At 41.0% G+C, this 15,726-nt stretch overlaps 1 protein-coding gene across 1 annotated transcript in view; it reads left to right on the plus strand.

Annotated features, from left to right (window-relative positions):
- Positions 1-15,726, plus strand: part of syt6a (synaptotagmin VIa) — a 51,370-nt gene that overhangs the window by 25,446 nt on the left and 10,198 nt on the right. The window lies entirely within an intron of this gene.

Raw genomic sequence — 15,726 nt, forward strand, 5'->3', positions numbered from 1 at the left:
CCGCCCATTGCTCCGGTGAAAGAAGTTGTAGTGGCTTGCGGGTGTTTTAACATTACACAGTTTAAGTGAGAGGCTATTGAGCCTGTGTGGCTGCTCTCGGGGCTGTGTGAGGGATCCACTGCCCCTAGACATTTGCACTACAGTATCCTGCTGACTTGCTTGCTCACACTGCCATAGAAACGGGGTTTGAGTGCAGTGGAAGCTCATTCTGTTTAGGAGCCTGCTAGGGTGAGGATCGTGAGGAGAGCCGCGAACGAGGGGGGAAACAGAGTAAGAGAGAAAGAGCGTGTGTGTGTGTGTGTGAAAGAGAGAGATTGAACGAAAGGGAGTGGGGGAGAGGGAGGGAGGGAGCAAGAGAAGTAAGGGATCAAGGGGAGAAAAGTGAGCGGCAAGACTGTCACTGGTGAGTACACAGCTGTCACAGTAGGTTGTAATAGTTGCTTGAAAAAAAAAACTCATGCTTTGAGCTTTTTTTCTGTTCTTAATCATTGATTTGTGCAGGTTGCTTCCACTGCTGGTGAAACAGGTTTCAGGTTGTCAGTTGGGAGGGATGATGAGACCTACGTACTGTAGCTCAGAGACGCATGGTGTTTTGCGCTCATGCAGAGACAGATGCAGGGCTACTGCATGGCTTCTGTTTGTTTAACATTTCATTGAAGTGTTGAAACATTATCTTCTCACTAATAACTGTATTATTGTTGTCTCACAATATGAAGTTAAATATTTACTTTTGAACCATGCAGAATTTCAATGAAGCAATAAGCTTACTTTCTTATTTTTTTCCATTCCAATATAGCCTCAATGTCTATATCATAATCCTTTTTCCATCTATTTATGAGGCATAGTGTAAATATTTAATCAGAGTAGATGACTGCAGCTGCACTTTTAGCCTCTATCTTCTCACACCTTTGCCAATGCTTTTCTTCATGCTATCTGAACCGTGGTGATAATATTGACCAGATATTGACTTATCCGTTACCCTGCGCTTTTAATTATTTAACAACCGTGCCATCGCTTACGGCTCAGCGCTCCACCTGTATGATAGAGATGAAGATACCAGCTCTTGTAGGGTATAATGTTGAGTCAGGTTGTCACGTGTGTGTGTGTGTGTGTGTGTGTGTGTGTGTGTGTGTGTGTGTGTGTGTGTGTGTGTGTGTGTGTTTTGTGTGTGTGTGTGTGTGTGTGTGTGTGTGTGTGTGTGTGTGTGTGTGTGTGTGTGTGTGTGTGTGTGTGTGTGTGTGTGTGTGTGTGTGTGTGTGTGTGTGTGTGTGTGTGTGTGTGTGTGTGTGTGTGTGTGTGTGTGTGTGTGGGGTGTGACAGTGTGTTTGTGTCACTGCTTGTTTTTTTCTTCTCGTGCTGGGTTTGATCAACGTGCAACAACCCAGTGTGACACATTGATGAAAGGGCCAGTGCTGTAGGGCTAATAGATAAACCAGTGCTTCATGTCAGCCAGAGCGCATGGAGCCAGTCCTGTTCCGATCATTATCTGCCCCAGTAATTATGATCTAAAGGTGGATGAAACATGCTGTTGATTTGAGATGAGACAAGGGAGAGAGCGTCTTATCTTGGACCATTGAGTTTACAAAGACTAATTAAAAATTAAAGAAATCTGCCCTATGGTAATACATGAAGTATATCATTTGCCAAAAATAGCTGATTTTGTAGTAAAAAAAAAGAAAACGATTTCCGCTTGAAATCCTGCATTTTTTGGTTGACATGTCTTACGACAAAGTGTATATAAATTACAGTTTAATCTTGTCAGTACACAGTAAAGTTCTCAGTGTTCATTTATCCACACTCTCAAAGGAACACACAGGATTTTACTGTGTACTTTTGCATTTTATGATGACAACAGAACTGAGGTGTAGATACTATGTTGACATGAGCAAAGCAAGAGTGTAAGCAAGGCAAAAACAAAGTCATTGCTAGAGCTCTGCGAATCAAGATCAAGTAACTGCTGCTGCACCACATTAGTAGAGTTAAATTAACACTCAGTAGGGCTGGTCCGATACGACTTCAAATCAATATCACAATTATAAAAACACATGCAAATAGCAGATCTATAAGCTCACAACCCGCCACATCGTGCACATTTTTACGCCACCATTGTACAACAAAGTATAATATAGGGTTAAGTGGTTAATCAGACTAATTCATTTAGTTGATTATAAAGAATCTATTGGTATATAAGAAATAAAATATATATACATATAAAAAAATGCTTCTGGATTAATCGATTAACCTATATGAGCAAGATTAAGTCGGTTATTGATTCTAAATACCGGTTTCGGTATATTTTCAGTTAATTGTCCAGCCCTAACCCTCAGTATTTTACTGTGTACTGTATGCATATTTAGGAGATGCACTTCGATCTCCCGTTCCACGCTTCACCTGTTCTGTTCTCGTCCATCTGCCACTCTCTTACCAGCAGCAGTATCCATGGGAGACCATTGAACTGAACACATCCATCCAGCCTTCGTCATCAGCTCTCTACTGGCCCCTGCCACGGCAGGGCCCTAGAGGCCCTTGTTGTGTATTTGTGTGTATATCTTGATTGGTGCATATGTGTATGTGTGTACTGGGTGTGGGGGGCCATGTACGTGCAATCTCGTTTGCGTGCATGTGTGCGTGCATGCGTGTGTGCGTGCGTGCGTGCGTGTGTGTGTGTGTGTGTGTGTGTGTGTGTACCGGTGTATGTGAGTACACGTGTGCGTTGGGCAGCCTTGACATGATTGTCTCTGATTAGGATGGCCGCTGGGGTCCCTTGCTTTCCTTGCAAGAGACCGAATCAGAGATTCTGCCATTTCCCTCTGTTTTTCTTCATCTCTCATGTGACGTGCTTTATGACTACTTGTTAAAATGTCACTCACTAAACGGGTGAACTGTAAAATGTCCCTGTGTGGGTGCTGGGTGCGCCGAGCAGTGTTGCACAAGTGTGTGATAAACCTGGTAATGTGCCCGGATGGCAAGGCTGCGGGATATGCGAGATACTGCTGGGCCCCCCAACTGCCCCTTCCAGGCACAATCTGTTTCAATACAATGGAAAAATTGGACTCGATTTTGACAGCCATGTGGCTCGGATCAATAGCTTGGCTGTCTGTGTGGGGAAATAATGTTACTCTTGTAAACTACAAGGATATGCTGCGCTGACGATGATTGCACTTGTTCAGAGGAAGTGTGAGGAGCTTGTGTTAAAGGATCTGGTGGGATTCAGGGTGTTTATGAGCAAAGCAATTACGCATGTTGAGGAAATCCTTTGGGGTATTGCTGCTGTAGAGCAGAATTGCATTGCATCGTCACTGTCGGAAACCGTGTATGTCCAAAACCATGTCCATTACTTTACTGGAAATGGAAAACAAAACCTGTGTTCCAATTGACCTAATGTACTGTAGTTATTATTTAGTGACAAGCTGAATATTAATAAAAAATAAATATAAAAGACTTAACGACTTTCAACCTGGCGTCCCTATTTTGGGCATGTATCGCAACGCGCTGTGAGCGTTCTGAGCGTAAAAAGCGACATCAGACATCGCGGGTTCGAGTCCCGATCCCGACGGCCTGCGTGTCACTCCCCATCTCTCTCTCCCTGTTTCCTGTCTAACTTCACTTCACTATCAATAAAGGCATAACAAGACCCAAAATAAATCTTAAAAAAAAAGAAATCCTATATCTTGCACAACATGAAAAAGGCCTCTAGATTACTTTATACGCTCACCCCAAAAATTGGATAATGACAGACTGAAGGACTCTTATTTGCAATGGATGCTGCATCTCAGAATCACAAATTTGTTTAAGGTAGAGCTGAACTATAACAGAATGTAAAATGATATGTTTTGTTTGTGTGCGTTTGATTTATTTATTGCTCATCTGTAAATCCAATGTTTGAACTGCAAAACATCAACCTTGTGTCTTTGCCTATTCCATATTTTAACGTTTCTCACATTATTATTGAACACACTCTGGAGAGGTGTGAGTTGCATCTGCATTGCACAATCAATAACCTTTGATCAATATGTTGTGGCCGTGGACAGGAGTAATGAGTTTACTGTATGCAGTTCTTAAAGGTGGCAGATAACTGCCTTGCAATGCTAGGGTATATATGAATAATGAGAGTCCTTTGTTATGATATGGTACCAAAGCCATGATAAAACATACATAGCGTGGCGGAATGGCAGTTGCCATTTTTCTTCCTTATCATCGTTTATGCCATATTATAGAATGAAAAGTATAGAGCAGACTTTTCCATTTATAGCAATGCATTAGTTCTGTGTCGGACTCAGAAGAGGAAGTAATCAATTTATGCAGGGGTCTGTGACATGTTAGTTTCTATATAAAGATCTGCTGGTTACATGGTATCCATAGCAATAAGCATTATTGAGACCCACACAAACACAGAAGTAGGGCAATTATGGCCATATCTATTATTCTATATACAGTATGTATCTATGAACCGTCATGAGACAGCTTTCCTCTGAGCATGGTTTTCCCAGATGTTATATTTTGGTTGGTTCAAGAGAAGCAGCCTTATGATGCATAATTTCCCTCTTGCTGACTTCATGCATATTGTTATTGTTCAGGGCTTCAGGCCAGGGGTCAGTTCAAATCAAGGTCTGAGATACTATAGCAAGTGATGAAGCAGGCATTTTGAGAGTGGTGTTCATGGTGCCATCCTTTGAAGCAAGCAAGCAATGTCTGCAATATAGAAGCAATTTTAACTCACATAGAGTGTCTTGATAAAATGGGGGAAAAAATCTAAGAGAATGGAATAAAACAGCTTGAGACATTTATTCAATGTGTGATAAAGCTGTATTATTTTTAGCACCCTGCTGCATCAGCACACCGTTCAGACTGTGAAATAAACCATACATTTCCTTGATAGCACCTTGAAAATAAGCAATTAATTTAAAAGACAGAAAAGTATAGCAATGGTTCCTTAATTACTTTGAGGATGAATTCTCATCCACATTGAATAAGCTGCCGCCCCCCCCCCCCCCCCCCACAATGACTCACGATGCAACAAAACGCAATGATCTGAATGGGCCCGTTGCATGTCGATGTAGTTTGTGGATTCGGTTGCAAGTGGTTGCAAGTTGCAACTCGTTGCATCGCAAATTATTTGTGTGCACTGGCCTAGATGGCTATGGGTATAGCATAACAGTATCACCATTACATTTACATTCAGTTTTACCCACCTACCTCAGAGGCTACTTGAGAAACTACAGGATTTTCACACCCTCTCTAGTACAGTTCCATCTTGACTATACACATGACAGCGGTTGGTAATCCTTCTTTATAGCTCGTGATTAACAGTGGGTTTTTTTTTTCGGGGGCAATAAAGCATTCTGGGGAAAGCATAGATTTCACTGTGCAACAGCTACTCGAGGGCCTATAACTTTATGTTGTGATCGTTGATGTGGATCCATTTATATTCCCCGACGTTGAAAATTACTGAGATGGAAAATGAGCTTAATCTGTTTTTATGGCTCTAGAATGTGGCCTGCCAATTTTATTGTGATTCCACTGGAAATTAAAACATCCATAGTAGTATAGGCCTATGTGGAAGCAGTGGGCCAAAACGATAAACGTTCTCCACCCTTGTAATGTCATAAACTGTCAACCGTCCTAGACTGGCACCTTGTCACAATCAACCTGTTCACCATTTAATTATTGATTGCATTTATACATACTGTATATTTCCTAGAGTGCAGCTGATGCCAGATTTTGGCGTCCGAAAGAAAGTCCTAGCCTACCGATTACTGATGTTTTGACCAATATTTTATAAAAAGAAATGCTAAAAGAAAAATATAAATTGGGAAAACGTATTTTATTAAAGTTACTATATTTGAGAACATTTAACTATTAAGCGCACAAATAAATGAAAAGACCATTTCACTTATTTAAACTGCTATTTTAGCAGCCTGGCAGCTCAGGCACCAAAATAATCAAAGTTTTTTGTTCATTATACCTCCGGACACACCAGCTGCATGACTCCCGAAACTGATGTAGTCTAAAAAGTCAAATAATGCCAATATATCGACCAAATTGAGATGAGTTAAAAAATATTTGATAAATGGGGGTCCGTGGCATAATGCATATCAAACTGGGGGTCCTTGACATCAAAAAGCTTGAGAATCACTGTAAACAAAGTGTCAAATCACTCCATACTGAATAAAATGTAGCTCTTCTGTGTATGATTTGATACAGCATAATGGATCTATGGGATGAGGTTGAGATGGAAGGTGAATCAGGCAGGCTGAGGATGCATCTTGATTAGCCTGAACTGCTGGGATTGATTTGGAGCAGTGATGGTGGACAGAAGGTCAGGGACAGCAAGAACCATACAGATGCACAGATGTTATTGCACTAAATATTTTAAAGTAGTAACTTCAAGCTCATCCTGGAATGAACCTCCTTTCATTTATATTAAAACTTTGGAACAGGCTACTTTGCAACAAATGCTACGGATGTTTTCACTACCCTTATTTGTATGCATTTTTGTTGTTGTTTGCTTTTACCTTCAGAGGGTTCTGAAAAGGATTGATCTTGCAGCATAATACATGATTGATAAATACAAGGATTTTTTCTTGCTATTTTTTTTTATCAGAAGATGAGAATTGTGTTTTATCACTGCAGTTATGCTCTTCTAATAAGGGGAGCTTAAATTGTAGTTGATTTAGGATTTATTTTATTTTTTCAAGCATTTACTGTACTTGTACTTAGTGGGTGGATAGACATTCAGGACTGCAAAGCATTGTAGTATATTTGCATATTTGCATTCTGTAAAAGGCCCCCTCAATTACTTTGTACCTGGCACATTAATACTGTGTGGCAGCGATGGGGCTTGTATTCAACAGTCAGGTTAATTGCCTGATAAGACCAGATGCTGATCCAGGTCTATGGTAGCCAGTGACATCCTCTTGGGAGGCTAACCGGTGCCTTGTGAATGACCAGAAAATTAAGGCGCAATTAACCACCTGAACCTAGGTTCGCGATATAACATAATCCATTGACTTTAATAATTAGATTAATTTGTTTTACTTTAATGGATAGTTGTTTATGTTGCAGAGTAGCCCTGTCTGAAAGGTAATTGAAGTGTGTGAGAGAGAAACAGCAGAATGCATTTTGATTAAAGGATCCAATAAAAGCTCTCTTAGTCTCTCTTGGATCGGCGTATTGAGTGTTTGTACATTGTATAAAGTACAGGAAGTCCATTAGCAAGCTGAACTTATTACCTTGCAAGACACTGAGATTATCAATTGGAGAGAGACATGTCATGCTTATATAAAACGTATTTAACTAAAATGTCCAAAAATCTCACCCATATGGTTCGAGATGACAGCGTGAGGCATTGGTGAAGCTTATACTGTATGCAATGCATGATAGCTAAAGGCCAATCACACACCGTAAGAACTGACTCAGAGTGGGATATTTAGAAACTTATGTAATATGACTGCAGTTCCCTTTAAAAAAGAACCCACACTATGGCATTCATTTAAGGGATGGAAGAGAGGCATTTTCCTCACAGTGGCAATAATGAAGTTGGAAATTATCTGTCTTTTTTATATCTGTCGCCTAACATTAAAAAGATTATCTCTCAGTCAATTAGGTTACTCAATCAAGAAGGCAATCTTTTCAGGCGCAATCTATAGGACCCTTGTGCAATAATAATAATATTTTTTGCATGTATCAGTTTGGTGTGTGAAATATGTGGGTCTAGTGCAATTGATTGATTGATTGAATACTTTATTAACAGTTTGCCAAAAAAAAGCACAGAGGTACAGATTCATACAAAAGGATGCTAAAAGGATAACCCAAGAAAGCCTATGGCTTGTTTCCATTGGGGTCCTGTGTATTCAATTCATCGAAACATTTAAAGACAAAAAAGTGGGGGTAACTTAAGAATCCCTGTGATTCTTTGATTTTGATTCTTGACTTTTTTATGATATACACTTAGTACAATTGATTGTGTTGCATGTCCCATGTCTTTCAACCGATTGAGTTGCTGTGATTCAAAACACATGTCAGAGAAATGCGTATGACAAAGTTATCGTGTCATATCGTACATCTTAGAATTGTAGCCTTGCAGTGTTAGTGATTGAATGGGGAACTTGCTTGAACAACAGTATTATTTGTCTGTACCTGTACCTATTTTGAACATGTCATTGTAGGTGTAAAAGAAAGAAAGAAAGAAATCTCAAATTTTGACAATTTTTTATTCATGCTGATCTAGTACGTAATTGTAAGCAAATTACGATGTAGACTTTCGCCATGTAAATCAGCAGTTTCACCATGAGGACCATATTATAAATATCGATTTGCATTTTTCAAGCACAAGTACAAATAAGATAACATTATTATCAAGAATTTTGTGTTTGCGATAATCTAATATTAATAATAATCTGTAAATACTTTGATCCAGAGTTGGGTACTGTACATTAAAGGACATTCTTTACATTTTCAATATTATGAAAGGCTCAAAAGATTAGACGTACCGTATAGGAAACATTATACAGTCCACAAGCTGTGAATATTATGGACCCCTGCAAAGTTGTCTCGCAACACTTATATGCACAATATGCATATATTAAATTTGCTATTTTAAGCCTTGAATTGCCGGCAGTGTGTAATAGACGAAGAAATGGGTATCACTGAGGATAATTATTATGACATGCTCATGGCCATAAATGACCATAATCATACTTACTGCATGAAGTAAAAGCAAAATGGCCCCTATGTGGATATGGTCAATAAGTGGAAATTCTCTCATAATAAGACCTTCCATCCTGTGGGATGTGAACATGTAGGCTATATGTTTCCCATGAGCAGAAATTCCTCTTCACACCTCTGGTTCGTCTGTAGGGGTCTAAACTCCTCTTCCTGGCATGCAGAGGGGATTTGTGGATCTGTAGGATTATAGGGATTTACAGAATGCTCTGAGAAAGAAGCCATGGGATACAGCAATCTAAAAATGGCTGAGGTGCCCACATCAAGATTATAGCACATTATTCATCCCCTCCCTGAAAGAAGGTGGAAAAGCCACTATTGACAGCCCACTTTAGTTTGTGAAACAAGTGTGTCTGAAAAACATTTCACATTTTCACAGGACGTTGCAGTGGACGGCAAAGCCTATTTTTTATGTTTTGGAGCATAGACACAATTTCACATTTAATTAAATATTGGATCTTATGTAAAGTGTATTTTGTCAGCATTGAAAGTTTTAAAATCAGTGTGCCATTGGTAAAGCCATTAAAAAAATAAAAATAAGCCTCCAATAATAAATAGTGTTACATACTTGTACTCATTTGTATAATCTATGCTAGAGCACAGTACAGTGTAGCATTTTCTTTTATCATAGCTCCATTAAATAAATAAAAAATCACATGAAATTCAAAGTGTTATATCACAATCACAGGATCAAAGATACATGTCATGTAACTTCCTGAGCAGAGAGGGATAAGATGCCATGGAGATGCCATGGACATGTCATAGAGATACACCAACCAAATGGACCCAGGGGTCACCCATTTGGAGTTAAATTAACACTCAGGATTTGACTGTGTGTCTCAAAACGACAGGGATTCAACCTCTACCCTCTGTGGCAACATGACTTTTGGCCACTTGGCTCTACATGCCACGCCTCTCATGCTGCTCCCCCAGAGACACCAGCTGTCAAGACAATGTGCTAGAGGCACAGAAGCTGAGTAATTGTGCGACACAGGACAAAGATAGCACCAACACTCTCCACCATCTGAGGAGAATGCCCTTTGGGGAAATGAGGCTAGCAATACCAGTCAATCACCATTATGATAACTTTGTGCAATTATAAGGCACTTTAAAGATTTAAATCAGTGGCTTTAATTTAGTTTGCCATTGGACACTCAAGCATGTTCCATCATCATATCCAGAAACTTGGGCACGGGTGGCTTCTGTTCAACAAGTGTAACTTGTGTGTGCATGTTCAGTGAAAAGGTGGTCTTTGTTTTTGCTGCTGGACATGACTTGATTCATGACACCAAAAACAGAGTACATATTCCTTCTAATGGCCAGGTTACTATGGAAACCAGGTTACCTCAGGCTTCACTTTGAGCTCTGACTCAGCTTCAAAACAATCCTTAATTAAATTTTGGTGCCCTCTCAAATACCTTATATTCCCCAGCCAAGACCCATTTAGCCGCGTCTTACCGTCAGATTGAATGGAGAGCTCAGACACTCCCATTCGCCTTGCCTCTATGACTCAATCAAAGACCTTATGAAACATCGTTTCCAGAGAGAAATGACCTATGCCAAAGTTATCTCATGTTGTGCTGTGGTGTTTTTGCTGCAGCTTTCTGAGAACGATGGAGTTCTTATGGCACTCACTAAGTCCCCATGCTGAGAGCTGATGTCTGCTGTCTCAAGTTTTCATTTTTCTTTTACAGCAGTTTGTCACACCCTGCTGTTTCTGACCTTCTTTCATCTGCCCTCATGCTTAATCCTCACCTAAGAGAGATTTACAATGGGACTGAGGCTTCCAAGATATTGATTGAGTAAGCTGTTTCTGCCATGGAAAGACATGAAAAGCCTGTTTGATTGACTGCAGGACTGTGACTGTCCACTCCTCTGTCTTTTGGGTGCGATCATTAGTTGCGTGCTAAAACCGGAGGTCAACCCCAGTCTCACACTGTCAGCATGAGTGCTTGTATCAAGAGAGTAACAGGTTCTCACCCACGCTCGCCTGTCTCTCACTCTCACATCTCACTAGTTTCACTAGCCTATTACTGTATGTAGTTCTTGAAAGCAATAAGAAGCCCTAAAGGAGTGGTTTCCAAATGTGTGCCAAGGCCAGGTGTACCTTTTGTGACAGCCACACATTACATTACCTCACTACGAATAGCATTGTGACACGTTGTGAGTTTGTAGATCTTCTATTTTCACAATTTTATAAAATTGTGAAAGTATTTATTTGGCATTTGTAAATAAAAATATACATTTAGAGAAAGATAAGAGTGATACCACGTGTTACATAGAGGCTATTTTGCATGGATATATAATATCTATACAGGTGTGCCTTGAGATTTTGACTTTGGTGTGCCTCGCCTCGGGCACAAAAAGTTTGAAAACCACGGGCCTAAAGTCTTCACACCATCTTGTATCGCAAGAATATGCCAATAAAATCACATGAGTATGATATTGTCTCAACTTTCAGAATAAATAAATGTTGTGCTGCTGAATCTCAATTTGAGGTGTTAACATCTCAATTTCAGCCAACTGTCATAAGGGGTGAGAACATCCAGAATAAGTGTATTTTTCCTTTTTCTAAGGAAATATGCAAAAAATATATAGTAATACAGTAGATTATCACATACTGCCTTTATTTGGTCAACTAAATAGGATTGAAACACCCATAAAAGCCTAATGGCTTGTTTCAAATGGGTGTACTCAAATCATAGTGACATTAATGACAGACAGATGTTATGCAGTGAGGAGCAGTGCAGTAACGTGACTTTTGGTGTAGTTATATCAGTGTTTGGGTAATTGAGTCGTTACGCAATGCTTTATGTTCCTTCACTGTGCACACATGGCCATTATGGTTTATTGTCTCCGCCAGGCCGAAGGCATGGCGAGAGAGTATGTTTTGCACCCTGTCCGTCCATCCGTCCGTCCGTCCGTCCATCCGTCCGTGTGTCCATCTGTCTGTGAACAGCTAATCTCCGGCACCGTTGGCCCGCTCGTTGCGAAACTGTGCACACACTTTCCCTGGATGCCAATTCATAACCTCTGCCCCAAATGTTCCACTTGGGCCTGTTATAGCGCCACCAGGAGGCCGATTTGTGCATAACATTTTTTTTTATATTACTCCTACAGATTTTAACCAAACATCACGCAAATCGGTACACAGTATCTGAGTAGTCATGTGATCAACACGGATCTGTCAGATGTTCCATATTCCATCCTGATTGGCTAAGATTGACTTCCAAAGTTTGCAGCATTGGTTCGTTTTGAACAAAATGCCTCAAATCATGAACGCAGCATGTGGTTTCCGTGAAATTGTGCATGCACATTCCCACTAGGCCGAGGAAAAAATGTTCAAATCAGCCTCATGGTGGCGCTATAACAGGCCAATTTGCGTTTTTACCTATAACTGCAACTGTGAAACTTTGCACGCACTCTCCCTAGCGGCCAAGGAAAAACCTTTGCCACGCATTTTTCACATTTGCCTTTTAGAGTGCCAGGAGGCAGACTTTTGTAAAAAAAAAATGCTATTACTCATTCAGATTCTCTCCAAAAATCATGCAAATTGGTACACAGTGTCTCTATAGCCATGTGATCAAGATGGAAGTGTCGATATTTCATATTCCATCCTAATTGGCTAACATTGGCTTCCAAAGTTTGCTGGATAGGTCCGTTTTAACAAAATGCCTCAAATCATGAACGCAACGTGCCGAGGAAGAAATCCCACCCTTTTTTTTTTTTTTTTTGGGCGGCTGTGGCTCAGGGTCGTCCAATGATCCGTGGGTCGGCGGTTCAAATCCCGGCTACTCCTGACCACATGTCGAAGTGTCCCTGGGCAAGACACTGAACCCTATATTGCCTCCAATGAATCGGTCGGCGCTCGCTTGCCACCATTGGTGTGTGAATGTGGGAAAAGTGGGGACGCTGGCGTCGACTGTTCGCCGCTCCACCTCCGAATGTCCCCCACCTGTATGAATGAATGAACCATTGTAAAGTGCTTTGAGCACTTGGAAAAGCGCTATAAAAATGCAATTCATTATTATTATTTTTCACATTGGCCTGTTTAATTTTGCAAAACACATTTTTTGAACAAAATGCCTCAAATCATGAATGCAGTGTCCGATTGCCTTGCAAGGCTTAAGAAGAAATGGCGGCCCTTTTCACATTGGCTTATTATAGCGCCACCAGGAGGCCACAATAACCTAGCTGACCTGGCGGAGACCTGTGCTCCGAGGAGCACTTTTTCTAGTTTGCAATGTTTCAGTGATACTTTACTATGTGATGCGGGCTGGACAGGATTAAGAAACAAGTTGATATAGTGTCTGCAAACTCTAAATCTCTCAACAAACTCCTGACCTGTCACTGTATTTGCAGCAAATAGGTTGTCAGCAAATGCATTTGTTGATGTACAGTATTTCAATGTGCAACGGAAGGTCTACTTGAATTTACTATGACGGTGGGTGAAGACTGTGCTAGTGACAGGTCAGTCAACATTGTGCTTTGTAGAGAACTGTGCAAAATTCCAGATGACACAGAGTAGCCATGGCTGGATATAAAATCCCCCCTGAGGCACAAATCCTCCAGACCTGGAAATCCTGTCCATCTCTTGAATAAGCGGCAAATTTGTCTCAGTGGACTCTCGGTTTACGAGTGGCTTTGGTGGAGAGTTTTTGAACACAAGAACTCTTAATTTAAAATGTGGAGAAATTCTCTCAAAGTCTCTGTGGGTCTTCTGTTCATTGTGCTATGGTCAGGACTGGTGAACCCATTTTCAGGGGCAGCAGGGGCTGTCCGGGAACCAGAAGTTACCCAGACTCCCAGATACCAAGCTCCTACTGGCTTTGTGTCGAAGTGTCCTAGATCAAGACGCTGAACCCCTAACTCTGCTCCCCTTTGCGTCCCTAGGTGGCTCCTCTAATAGTTAGGAAGGGTCAAATGCAGAGAATGAATTTCCTTATGGGGATCATTACAAAAATGAAGTGCAGAACAGAGACAGGACACGCATTAGAAAATGTCATTAATAAGGGAGAAGGGAAAAGAGGATGACAGGGCAGGAGGGCAAGCGGGGGAGGCAAGCAAGCAGGACAGACCGGCCAGGCAGGACAGGTAGAGAGGTGCGGCAGGTGGGGCAGGCAGGCTGGGCAGGCAGGACGGTTAGGCAGTGCAGGTGGGCTGTCAGGTTTCGGGAGGCAGACGGAGAGTGTGAACTGGAAACAACAGGAGAAAGCTATTAACATCGACAAGTAGATCACCAGGAATACTCTGAGTATGCAATGCTGCAAAGAAGCCAAGAGCAAGACTAACGTAGCAGAACAAACTACAATATGGCAATGAGTGGACAGAAAGCTAGGGTTTAAATACAGAATGGCGATGATGAGATGATGTAGACAACCGTAGACAGAGCAGGAGAAGTGGATCACATAATCGTTGTCAAAAATAGCAAAATCACATTTATCATGTTTGCTGTCTGTAGAGCAGTTCATATATTGGTATAATTCACAAATCCCATTCCCACACTTGGAATTACAGCCCTCTAGTTTCACGGTTTGCTGTATAAATGATTAATCATATTGATGTTCTAAAAATGTAACGCACTGAAAGAGCAGAATCCTCTGGGTCTCATGGCTTAAAGATAGGCTCATATCGGTCCGCTACAACGAGAAAGGTTTGAACCTGCTGCATAATTTAATGGATTCCCCCTCCCCCTAAGATTCCTTTTTTTTTTTGCATTTCTGCTTTAATTCTGACAGTGACAGTGAGACAGGAAAGGCAGGAGAGAAAAAGTGGATGACATGCAGCAAAGAGCCTGGGGTCGGATTCAAAACCCGGCCAGACTCAGGAAGGACTATATAACCTTATTTATGTGGTATGCACTCCTACCAGGTGAGCCACAGGACGCCCCCCTTAACCCATTAAGACTGGGAACGCATCTTTTTCATTTTTTGATTTCTTTGTCTATTCAAAAATAGCAGATATACAACCTCATAGCGCTGCACCGAGTGCCGCGCTATGAGCTTGTAGATAACTGCTATTTTTTTAAAATCATGATTGTTTTTGGTGCAAATCTTTGAATATATATTTTTTATATAAATAAAAATGTGTAACTCAAATCTTTTGCTTCTGGGGATTCTACAAATGTACAAAATAAATGTCTCAAAATATGTTGAGTTAAAAATGTTCGCATTAAAACATTTTATAGATTCAAAGATTTGCACACATTTTCACGATAAATTTTTCTTTTTTTGCAGATCTACAAGCTCATAGCGCGGCACTCGGTGTTGCGCTATGAGCTTGTAGACCTGCTATTTTTGAATAGCCAAAGAATGACAGACATGCGTTCCCAGATTCAATGGGTTAATAGAACAAATTGAATGTGCCTTGGAGCCTGTTTCTCCTATCTCTTCAGCGTTGCCTGCAAATTCATGTCAGGGATCCTCATGAGACACCCCCCCCCCACCCCCCCCCCCGCCCCCCAATATGCTCCTCAACATGAGTTATTGAAGATAAACCTGTGGTATCAGTGGCCATGAGGAGAGGAACACTGCAGTGACATTTAAAAACAATTGGATTCAATCCCCGCTGCAAAGCATGGACGTGAATGCAAATATCAGGTGGAGGAATATAATTACGGTTATGTGTTGATTCTTTTCTTTTTCTTTTTCTTTTTAGGGGTGGGGGGGGTTTCTCCAGTCATTAATGCATGCATGACGCTTGTCAGCAGTTTTTGGTGCCTCTTAATGTCTATGTCTGTATGCAACCTGTCCCCCAGGAGAGATATTCACAATGTAGGAAAATAAATTAGTTTGAGCAGCCCACCCCTGCTTTCAGACACCTACACGTACACAACACCACCGCCACCACCCTTCACACAAAATATAAAAGACAAGCATACAAGAGCAGGCTCCATTTCGTATGCCATATTTCAGACATAGTGTATAATACAATTTACCCTTATACCATTTGATCACACTTCACTGTATTTGCGTTCAACACCAATGCAAGGAAAGGATGGCA

This window comes from Gymnoscopelus microlampas, assembly GCF_963454915.1.
Source record: "Gymnoscopelus microlampas genome assembly, chromosome: 10".
NCBI classification, from domain to species: Eukaryota; Metazoa; Chordata; class Actinopteri; order Myctophiformes; family Myctophidae; genus Gymnoscopelus; species Gymnoscopelus microlampas.